The sequence below is a fragment of the Alligator mississippiensis genome, chromosome 11 (assembly GCF_030867095.1).
Source record: "Alligator mississippiensis isolate rAllMis1 chromosome 11, rAllMis1, whole genome shotgun sequence".
Taxonomy (NCBI): domain Eukaryota; kingdom Metazoa; phylum Chordata; order Crocodylia; family Alligatoridae; genus Alligator; species Alligator mississippiensis.
The window spans coordinates 58,406,240-58,418,581 of record NC_081834.1 but is presented as its reverse complement, the minus strand read 5'-3'; positions in this window follow the sequence as shown (position 1 = coordinate 58,418,581).

The window sequence follows — 12,342 nt, the reverse complement described above, 5'->3', positions numbered from 1 at the left end:
TCATCAGTGTCCAGCCAGCTAATTAATTTGTGCTCTTGAGCTCACCTTTTGAAGGTGTTCTGGAAATTTCCTTTGACACAAGGAGAGTGACATCAGAAAGGGAGAGGAAAATGTTGCCAGCCAAGGCCATCTCCCAGGGACCTAGGCCAAGCGACAGATGTGTGGCTAAACTGAAGGCCCCAAAGTCTGTTTCTGAGTGACCGTAGCATGAACCTTTGGAGATGTGACCACTAACCACCCACTTGGTCAGCAAAGTACAGGAAGCCATCAACATGTCTAAGTGAACTGGTCATGAGATCCACTGAGCACAAGGCCTGAAAGGAGACACATATTAAAACAGGATCATAGAATCATAGACCATGAGGGTTAGGGGGGACCTCAGGAGGTCACATCTAGTCCAACCCCCTGCTCAAGGCAGGACCAGCCCCAACTACATCATCCCAGCCAAGGCTTTGCCTACCTGGGTCTTAAACACCTCCAAGGATGGAGCTCCCATCATCTCTCTGGGTAACCTGTTCCAGTGTTTTACTGCTCTCCCAGTGAGAAAATTCTTCCCAATATCTAACCTAAACTTCCCTTGCTGCAACTTGAGCCCATTGTTCCTTGTTCTGTCATCTGCCCCCACTGAGAGTAGTACAGAGGTCACATCTAGTCCAACCCCGTGCCTGAGGCAGGATCAGCCCTGTCTAAACTATCGGATACAAACCATCATCTAAACTCCACATAAGACGACCATCAACCCTGACACAACACAGACCTAACACCTGAACCTGCCACAAGGAAAGCAGGGGGACTATGGCAGTCAATGTCCTGCTTCTATGAAACTTTGTCAATATATGCTCAAGAGATCCTGGGTGGGCACGACTTGCTGCCAATGTACGTGCCACTCTCCACCTCCGTCTTGGGGTCAGTTCAGCTGGGGTAGGTGAGTGCATGTGTTCTGCTGTCATGGGAAGCCAGATACTTTGCATTGTGATTAATTGTGTGATTAAAAAAATGAGTTGCAATTAATTGAGATTTTAAGTGCACAGCTAAAAACTCAAAATTATGTGCAGAAAAACTCAAAGTTATACAAAATTATGCAGGTACTTTGTATGACTGGGGAGTGGCTGTGGGTGTGTGTGTGGGGCTTGGAGCCCAGGGAAGGGGGTTTCCAGATACCCTGGCAGGATGCAGGGTACTGTGGATCAGGAGTGAGGGGCAGCAGCAGGGCTGGGCGGGCTGTGGCTTGGGAGTGACAGACACGCACACACACGCACACACACAGATAGAGACACTGCACACAGACAGATGTACACACAGACACAGACGAACAGACAGATGCACACAGACACACACAGATGTGCATACAAACAGATGCATACAGATAGGTAGATGCACACACAGACAGACAGACACATATAGACACAGATGCACACACAGATAGACAGTTGTGCACACAGACACTCACGCAGATACACATACAGATAGGCAGACACACACATGTGCACACACACACATAGGCATGCACACATACAGCCATGCACACAAACAGAAGTGCACGCAGACAGATACACACATAGACACATGAGTACACTCAGATACACACACACAGACAGTTGTACACACAGACAGACATGCACACAGACACAGAGACAGTACCCAGCAGGTGTATGAAGGGGGAGGGGCATGGGAAGGGAAGAGGTGGGAGGGACAGATCAAAGCCCCCATGGTGAGGGAGGGAATGGGGCAGAGGCAGAGGCAGGGGCTGGGATGAATGGGACCCTGGGGCTGGGGTGGGTCATGGGACGGAGCTGTGGGTGACTCATCTAGGGGTGCAGGGCAAGGGGGAGTGCTGCTCCCACTGCTGCATGCACCCCTGGTGGAGGCATGGGGGGCATGTGCCCCCTGGATTTGTGTGTGGGGTGGAGGTGGGCTGCTGCTGTGGCTGTGGCTCTGCACCCCACTGCTGTTACCCTGGGAACCGCATGATGCCATGCTGTGCCTCTCACCACCAGGCGGGCATGGGATGCAGCATAGCCAGTGTGTGGCTCTTGAGACAATGGCAGAGCCCAGCTTACAGCAACAGCCTGCCTCTGCCCAGTGCACAAATTCTGGGGGCACCTGCCCTCATGCCTCCCTTGGGGATGCACACAAAAGCAGGAGTGCCCCTCCCCTCCCCTCTTTGCCCCTGGACGAGTCGCAGCTCCATCCCATGACCCACCCCAGCCCCCTAGGACTGCCCAGGCTGGGTGCCTGTGGGTGGGTGCCACCTGCGGGGTGCCACCACCGCTGCAGAAGCACCAGCCCCACCCCACCACAGCTCAGGGACCGCTCAGCCGGCTGCCACCCCCACACTTCCCCTGCTGCTGGAGAGGCAGGTAAGGATCAGGTCCGACCCTTGTGTACACGTCACAGGGGTTTACTTGGGTCCTAAAATGAAGCAGTGTTTTTCATATATTTCATAGATTTCATAGACATTCAGGCTGGAAGGGACCCTGGAGGATCATCGAGTCCAGCCCCCTGCCCCAGGGGCAGGAAGTCAGCAGGGATCATAGGATCCCAGCAAGATAAGCATCCAAATGTGTCTTGAAGGCATTCAAAGTGGGTGCTTGAACCGGCAGGCTATTCCAGACCTTGGGGGCTCGGACAGTGAAGAAGTTCTTTCTTACGTTCAGCCTGAATCAGTCGTGGTGGAGTTTGTGACCGTTCGACCTTGTCGTCCCTTAGGGCGCTCTGGTGAACAGACGTTCCCCCAGATCCTGATGAGCACCCTGATAAACTTATAGGTGGCCACCAGATCACCTGAGCCTGCGCTTTTCCAGGCTCAATAGCCCCATGGCTCTCAGCCTCTCATCATAAAGTCTGTTTTCCTGACCTCTGATCATGTGCGTGGCTCTTCTCTGCACCCTCTCAAGCTTCTCCACATCCTTTTTGAATTGTGGAGCCCAAAACTGGACACAGTACTCCAGCTGCAGCCTCACCAAGGCTGAGTACAAGGGGAGAATGACGTCCCGGGATTTGCTTGAGAAGCATCTATGGATGCAAGCCAGTGTTTTGCTTGCTTTACTAGCTGCAGCATCACACTGAAGGCTCATGTTCGTCTTGTGGTTGACCATGACCCTCAAGTCCCTTTCTTCCGTGGTGCTAACCAGTGTAGCACTGCTGAGCCTATACGGATGCTGTAGGTTTTTCCTCCCAAGGTGGAGAACCTTGCACTTTTCAGTGTTGAACAACATCAGGTTCTCGTCCGCCCATTTCACGAGTCTGTCCAGATCCACCGTTACTTTTTAACTGAAGTAAACCCCGTGGCGTGTACAAGCAGCCCTAGAGACTGCTAAAGCCTGGTCTCCATGGGGGGACCTCTGATTTTGGAAAGAACTACAGAACTGTGAAATAGAAGAAGAGACCGGAAGTAGCAGAGAGTAACTTTTTCCCTGAAGGAAGGCTAGCTTCATCAGTCATGACCACTGAACACCTATGAAGTGAAATGGGCCCCCGCGTTGGGCCTGCTCAGGGGCGGGAGGAACAGGCAAGGGGCCGACGTGGGGTAGGGGGGTGGGGGAGGAGTGGGCCCGAGCCCGAGGGGGGAAGAGACTTGTTCCTTCCCTCCCCCTGCTGCTGCTGTGGCTATGGCTGTGGCTGCGTGGGGCCAGGCCTGCTGGTCCCCCCTCCCCTGCTGTGGCCCCTCCCCGCTGGGCCCGGGCCTGCTCCCTGTCATGGGAGAAAACTCCCTGGAGTCCGTTGTCTAGCTGCATAGGAACCAGATAACATGGGTAAAAGGTTAACTGCAGTTTATTTGCTCGAGCAATGACCATAAACCAGCAAAGAGGCAAAATGGCCCCAACGTAAGGGTGGGGCTGTCTTTTATATCTTTTCTAACAAAGAAAACTACAAGGTCATTAAATATGCAATACTTATGGTCATCATCTCGTTATACGGTGCTATACAAATTTCTATAGTAATACTACATTAATCTATTATAGCTAGTACTTTTCCAAAGGCAGAAATTAAGTAACGGTTACATGTTACCTTTTACATTCCAATCTGTTCTCTGTTCTTAGCGGTGTCAGTTTCTATTCCCTTCTCCCTGGCCCCTCTAATCTTATCTCGCACCATGCTGTAGCTGGTCCTCAGTGCAAAGACCTAGACAGATTTACGTTCGTTGTCTTTTTTCTCAGAAAATGGTTGACACAGTTAAAATAATTACTTAACATAAGCAAATGGCTGGCTTAGCTATCATTCTGCCTTGTGGTCAGCAGCATTGCTAGGCCACAGGTCATGCCTAGTATTCAACTACAAATCTAATACTTCTCAATAATCTAAATTATTGTTAACCTAACAGTATGCTATCAAAAAACTATTTTATTTCAGGGTAATAACAAACTTGCTCATCGCATCCCCTCCCCCCGCGTTACCTGAACAGAGCAGGGCGGCACACTGCCTCCTGTCAGAATGCTTCTTCATGCTCTGATTGGTTGTTTGTCAGCCAATCACAGCATGAATAAAGCATTATGGACAGACAGACAGACGTAGGCTTTTATAATATATATATATAGAGAGAGAGAACAAGCGAGAGCACACGCTTTTGTGGCTTTGTGCAGCGCTATCTCTCTCTCTCACTGAGCTAGTACAGGACCCTGCCTTCTTACTGACTTGGGGCTCATGGGGTAAGCTACCTCTTCCCTTTCTCTGCACCCTTCATAATTTCACAGACATCCACTCTGGGCACACCCTAGCTGGCTCCCCTTGGGGATGCCCAGAAATCAGCAGCCAGGAAAGCCAGGAATCCTCTGCCTGACCTCACCCCTGGGCAAATGAGGGAAGGAAAAACATCCAGAGCACATTTCTCAATAACTACCTTTACTAAGGGACAGGGGAAAATATCACAACCTAAATATATGGAACAATATGCCATTATCAGCCCACTGCCAACAGCCACGGCCAGGCACAGTGCTGGAGCCCCGTCATGCCGGAGGTCTGGACCGTGTAGCAATGAAGGTGTTGGAGGATGCCCCCACATCTGAACAGGATGCAAAGCAGAAGCCAAATGCAGTTTCTCCCAGTGCTGTTCCCATGGGAAGGACCTAGAGACGGTGGATTGCAGGGTGGGATGAGAAGTATACGACTGTTCCCCAATGCCGGCTGTGGGAGATGGGTGCTGGGGCTCTCCAGAGGGTTCCCAGGAATAGTTTGGGCCTGTGAAGTTACCCAGCTTCCCCACTCAGGTAGGCCAGCAGTGATGCCCCATGGGAGGATCCCCCACGGTGGTGGGGCCAGGTGGTCACAGGGAGCCAGCACCAGGGTCCTCCGCTTCCTTGGGTTCCTTGGAGACGTGGGACAAGGGAGATGTGGGTTTGAGCCTGTGGCAGAGAGGAGGCAGAGCGGGGCCGAGGGGTGAGAGACCCTCACGACAGCAGGGCACCTCCCCTCCTCCCCACCCCACGTGGTCCAGAGCCCAGGGGATGTGGGGCCGGGCCGTGTCCCCCCTGAGACTGCAGAGTCCACGGCTTCCAGGTCCCCTCTGGGAACAGGCCACATGGTCCCTTTAGAGACCTCTCCTGCCCTGGCTTCCACCTTTGGCTCCTCTCCAGTAGCTGCATCGTGCAGCTGAGGCAGGGCCTGTTCCCAGTCATGGGGCGGCTGCAGGACAGAGCGGAGGGGGTCTGCTATGGCTGCCCTGCCCCCTCCTCTCCCTTCCCTGCAGTCCCCAGTGCTCTCCTGAGCCAGCTGCATCTCTGGCCATTCCCAAATGCCCTGGGTCCTGCCAGGACCTGACAGGACAAGACAGCTCCCGCTAGGCTCCACCCGAGTCCCAGCCCTGCTCTGTAGCTCATCTACAGGCAGGATGGCAACCAACTAGCGCTGCCAGTGCCTGGAGCTGCCTCTCCTCTGCCCATGGGAGCCCCAAGCTGCTGTCGGGGCCCATGTCCTGCTGGAGACCCCTATGGGGTGGCCATGGGCTTCAGAGTGGGGGTCACTCTATTGCCAGAGCCCCATCCCGTCACAGACACCCACATCCGAGGGGCCTTTCCTGATCCTTGTTCACCCTACAGCCCCTGAGGCTGGTGCCGCCTGCCCCCACAGAGCTGCTCCTCTGAGCCCACGTGTGGGGTAGTCCGGGTCATGCACTGGACCCAGCTCCAGGTGCCGGAGGAAGGGGGTGAGACCTGCCCAGGGCCTGGTGGGGGTGTGCATTACAGGTGTATCCTTGCCCTGGGTGGGAGACAGGGGTGTTCTGGGGCGAGCGATGGGGCAGAAAGGGGTTCCTGGGTCCCTGGGAGGGTGGTGGAGGGCATGGGGCAGCAGTTACCATGTGCCCTGGGGGGGCTGGCATCTCCTTCACTTGTCCCCAAGCTGCTGGCAGGGAGAGAGGAAGGAGCTGGCGCGAGCCTGGGGAGACTCTTCCCCTCCCCACCCAGCAACCCCTGCCTTCCTCATCCTCCAACAAACACTCTGCACACACAGAGCAGCGGGTTAGAGGGCAGCCCCCTAGACCCCATAGGGAAGGAGAACCGGTTCCCACTACCCAGGTCCCACCATCCACACGGGGACATCCCTGCCTCAGGGACCCTGTGCAGAGGGACAAGACCCTCTAGCCCCAAACAGTCGGCTTCAGTCCCAGCCAGAGCATTGACACAGCCCAGACACCATCCCCAGGCTGGGCTGCAGCCAAAACCTAATGCATCTGGGGAAGGCTCAAAAACACCTGACAGGTGGAGCATAAAGGAGGGGAGGAGGCAATCAGCAAAGCCCAGAAGCCTGGGAAATCCCTGTGCAAGCACAGGCATTACTACACCTAGATCATCCCTGATCAGGGGCTGCCCAACCTCTTCTTTGACACTTCCAGTGATGCAGAGTCCACACTGTCCGCAGGCGTCCAGGCCACTGCTGCATTTTTCTAACAGGGAAGAGGTTCCAGAAACAAGATGGCAAATTCAGTGAGAAAATCAATGCTGCCAGGTTGGTGGAGTGGAAAGCGTAGACACTTTCCTTCTCCACCGCTCCCTTGGCAACTCTCCACCAGAGTCCCTGGGGCATAGGAGGTAGCTGGGTAGTGATGTCATTGCGAAGTCAGAACAGGAGAGTCCTCATGTCACATTCCTGTGAGCTCATAAGGCAGCGACTGACCCTCCCTGGCCTCACTCAGGGCATGAACTACGCTGGGGGGAACAAACCCATGGGGATGTAGCTGCAGATCTCCAAGCGAGGCAGCAGAGAGGGAACGTAGGCTCTTGTCACAGGCAGGGGCTCTTGCACCATAACGGAAAAGGAGTCGCTTCCCATCCTCATGAACACTCCTCAGGCCCAGGCAGGCCCTCGTGCTACACCACAGACATTACTATGCCTAGGTCATCCAGAGGCCATCCAACCTCTTCTTGAACATCTCCAGTGAGGGGGAGGCCACCACTTCCCTTGGCATCTAGTCCTTGTTCTAACCCTGAAGTGACGATGTTCTTCCTGCCATCCAACCAAAATCTACTTGGCTGCAACTACAAGCCATTGCTCCATGCCCCCCTCTCTGCAATGAGAGCACAAAGGTGCTTTTCCTCCTCTTTATGGAAGCCGGCAAGTATTTGAAGATTGTTCTCATGTCCTCTCTGAAGTTCTCTTTCCACCAGCAGAATATGTCCAGCTCCCTCAGCCACTCCTCATATGACTTATCTTCCACGCCCTTGATCATTTTTTTTATCTGCCTCTGGACTTTCTCCAACTGCTCCATGTTCTTTTAAAAATGAGTAACAGTGAAGGGGTGGATGCACTGTCCAGACACTTGAAGGCTGGATTTTGTTTTACGAGTCTGAAACAAGTGACATACATTTCACTATGAAGACTTCAGGATGACCTATGCAAAACCTTTTGCCTCATTTTGCCTAATTCATGTTCTTTACACTTAACATATGATCAAGCAAATTAGTGCCTGTTCCAATAAAGTTGTATTCATTAGCTTTTTGCTTTGGTCTTAAACTGAACTGTATCATGCTGGGGTCCTCTAGCACCTTACCAAGAATCTAGGAAACCCAGTGATGGTACCTAGGAGTCCTGGGTCCCAACTACCAGCTCCTTCCTCTACTGCACCAAGCTGGTTCCTTCTAATCGTATTAAGAAAAGAACTACCATGTACTGGGTCAGACCACAGGTCCGTCTTGCCCAGTCTCTTTTATCTCACAGGGACCAAGAGTGGAAGCTGGAAGGGAGAGTGAACTGGGTCTAACCAGGGTTTTTTCCACTGTTCCTCTCCCACTTGTAGCTTCCAGCATTTAAAGTCCCAGAAGCTGTGATTCAGAGGCTGTGCCCCTCACTCCTGTGCTCATATAGCTACGGATGTGCCCCGTGGATGTGTCTAATCCCTTTGTGAATCTAGCGGAATGCTCAGCATCCACCACATCTGGTGGCAACGAGTCCCACACTTCAACAACCTGTTGGGTGAAAAAGAACTTCTTTGTGTTTGTTTTCAATATGTACTCTCTACCAGTTTCATGTTGTGACCTCTAGTTCTTATATTGGGAGAGACAGTCAATAATAAATCCCTATTGACTTGCTTTTTGCTGTTTCGTATCTTGTCAACCCTTCTCATGTCCCCCCTCAATTGTCTCATTTCTAAACTGAATATACCTGGTCTCTGTGGCAGAAAGCCACCTTTGTTTCTTCCCCCAAAACTCTGCTCTGTGACAGTTTTGAGTAGGATGGGCCCAGCAGAGGAGACACACCTTTACCCTATCTCTTTAGGTAACCTGAGCTGGATACATTCCTGAGGGAGGGGGAAACCTGCTCCCTCTGCCTACCTGACTGGCATCACATACCTGGGTGAGGGGCTTCCTCCTGGGTGGGCTAGAGTCTGCCTGGCAACTAGTGATGTATTTCAAATTGCTTGGCTTACAGCCAACAGGTGCGGGCCTCCATTGGACCAGGGAAATGAGGTCACAAGGACTATATAAGTGAAGGACTGCCCTGGGGGGAGGGGCAGCAGCCATGAGAGATACTCAGGAACAAAGAAGAGCTGAACCATCTGAAACTTGCTCTCTCTCTCAAAACTCATGATCAAGGAACCGCCTGCCTCCAGAGGGAATCTCCAACAGCCTCTGGATGATACTTGTGAGGAAGCTACCTGAGATCCACTAGATATATAGCGTGCAGTAATGCAGATGCGAGATCAAAGGCTACCCCAGCCACAGGAGTTTGCTCTATGGGATTTCTCTGATATTGCCCTACCTTGTGTCCTATTCTAGTCCTACCCTCTGTAACCAATAATGATCTCCTTTGTGACTGGTGTAGGAGACTTATTGAGGGGTGGGTTTAATTATGTCCAGGAGGCCCCTTGGGTCAGTGGACTAAGGGAGACTATTCTTTTTGGCCCCCAACTTGGGAAAGTGCCCCAAGTTCTTGTATTGGGTTGAGTACCCATAGGACTATTAGGCTTGTGTTTCCCCGAGGCCCCAGGCCCCAGACAGTCCCTTCTCAGGGTGGTGGCAGCACAAGTTACCCCTGGACTCTGCAGTGGGGCTCAAAAGGGGGTCTGCCAGGGCTTAGGCACCCCTGGAGAGACACGTGGAGTCCAGAAGGTGAACAGGTGTAGTGAGGTGGGAGGCTCAATGCAGGAGCTCCCCCTACTGGCCCACCACATGTGGTGGCACACTTCCCCCCCAACCCCTCCCCCCCGGCTTTAAAAGCTTGGACACCCTAGCTTTACAGAGCTATGAGTACGAGCGTGTTTCGTTTGGAAGGGTCACCTTTCACACCTAAAGAGAGATTACACAACACATAATACGGGTCATAACAATAATGCACATAGAACATGAAAGCACATTAAGGAACTCCCATACCAGAGCTCTGTCAGGTGGGTCTGAGTCTGTCCGACTCAGACCCAGAGTCTTTTCATGACAGGGCATCCGCTATCACATTCTGGCTTCCCTTGATGTGTTCAACAGTGAAGTTGAACTCCTGAAGCTGCCAGGCCCATCGTTGAAGCTTGGCATTGGTGTTTTGCATTGTCTGCAACCCCTGCAGTGGGGCATGGTCCAACAGGATGGTGAACTGCTGCCCCGCACAAATAGGGCCTCAGCTTGTTCAGCGCCCAGATGATTGCCAAACACTCCTTCTTGATAGATGACTGGTTCTGCTCCTGAGGGATTAACTTCCGGCTTAATTACACCACGGGGTGCCATGTCTCTTGGTGCTCTTGTAAGAGTACAGCTCCTAGTCCTGAGTCGGAGGCATCAGTAGCTATGTAGAAGGGTTTATCATGGAGTGGTGCCTTCAGGATTGGTTGTTTGATCAGGGTGGCCTTTAGGGTGTCAAATTCTTCTTGGCACCCCTGCTTCCAGACCACTGGATCAGGGCTGCCCTTCTTGGTCAGCTCATGTAGGGGAGCTGTCATTGCTCCAAATCCAGGGACAAACTGCCTGTAATATCCAGCCAGGCCAAGGAAGGCTCTGACTTGCTTCTTGGTTTGTGGAGGCGACCAGTCTTTAATGGCCTTGATTTTGTCCCACAAGGGAGCAATATGACCTCCACTCACATGATGTCCCAAATATACCACTTCAGATAATGCCCCCTGGCACTTTTTGGCTTTCACAGTAAGACCAGCCTGCCTGATCTTACCTAACGCGGTGGTCAGATGAATCGGATGCGATTCAAAGTCCTGACTGAAGATGGCGATGTCATCGATGTAAGTCATGGCAAACTGCTCACATCCTTGTAACAGGTTATTAATCAGTCTTTGAAAAGATGCAGGTGAGCTGTGCATACCGAAAGGTAAAACTGTAAACTCGTACAGTCCCACAGGTGTGGTAAAGGCAGACTTGGTTATGACATCCGGATCCAGTGCCATTTGCCAGAATCCTTTGGACAGATCAAGAGTAGAGATGACCTTGGCTGGGCCCAGGCGATCAAGTGAAGTGTCCATCCTGGGCATAGGGTAAGCATCAGGGGTGGTAATAGCATTCAGCTTCTGGTAGTCCACACAGAACCGGATGGACCCATCCTACTTCTGGACGAGTACCACTGGGCTGGCCCAGGGACTCATTGAAGGCTGGATTACCCCTAACCCTTTCATCTCTGTGATCTCTCGCGTTATTTCCTGCTTCACTTTCTCGTTAATGGGGTAAGGTCTGGACTGGATAGGGCGATGGCTGCCTGTGTCTATAGAGTGTACTGCCAGGTCCGTTTTACCTGGTTTGTTGGAGAACACTGTCCCAAAGTCTTTGAGTGCTGCAAGCAGCTTGTCTTTGTCCTGGGAGGGCAGATGGTCCGGCAGGTGGAGTTCCTCTATTCCTGCCTCGCCATCCCAGTCACCGTACATGACCGGCTCCTCTGGATCCTCAGCTGATCCTTTTACCAAGGAAATCCAGAACGCTGTATCACTTCTACTAAAGTATGGTTTAAGCATGTTCACATGAACTGTCTTAGGCTTTTTCCCACTCCTGGCCAATACATAAGTCACATCGTCCAGCTTGTCCAGGATGACATGAGGACCTTCCCAAGCTGCTTGCAGCTTGTCTATTTTTAGTGGCAGGAAACCCATGAACTTATCACCTCATTCAAAGGTACGTAAGTGAGCCTTTTTATCATACCAGGTGCTTTGCTTCTCCTGGGCCTGTCCCAGGGAGTCTCATGCCACCTTCATCATGTCAGTTAGCTTCTGACGAAAGCTGAACACGTATTCTACCACAGAGGTCTTGGTGGAAGAGATTTTCCCTTCCCACTCCTCTCTCACCAAATCGAGAGGACCTCTAACTCGCCTCCTGAACATCAACTCAAAAGGCGAGATCCCAGTGTACTCCTGGGGCACCTCCCAGTAGGCAAAGAGCAAATGCGCAGTTTCTCATCCCAGTCATTGGGGTTGGAGTCCACATAGGACTTTAGCATCCTTTCAAGGTCCCTTTGAACCTTTCTACCAGCCCGTTTGTCTGAGGGTGGTAGGCTGTGGTCTTAAGGTATTTCACCCCACAGCACTCCCACAGGCACTTCCTCACCTCCACCAGGAAGTTCCCACCCCGGTCAGTCAGGATCTTGGAGGGAAAACCCAGTTGACAGAAGATCTTAGTTAGGGCGTCAGCAACTACAGGTGTCTCAGTGGACGTCAAGGCGATTGCCTCCGGGTACCGAGTTGCCAAATCCACTAGTCAGGAAGTATTTCTTCCCTCTATGAGTCTTATGCCTCAGAGGGCCCACAATGTCTATACCCACTCTTTGGAAGGGTTGATCAATGAGAGGGAGGGGCTGTAGGGGAATCCTTCTCTTATCCCCACTTTTGCCCGTCAGCTGGCACGTCTTGCAAGATCTGCAGTAGTCTGTCACATTCTGGGCAATTCTGGGCCAATAAAAGTTCACCTGCAGCTGCTGGCGTGTCCGTTCCCTGCC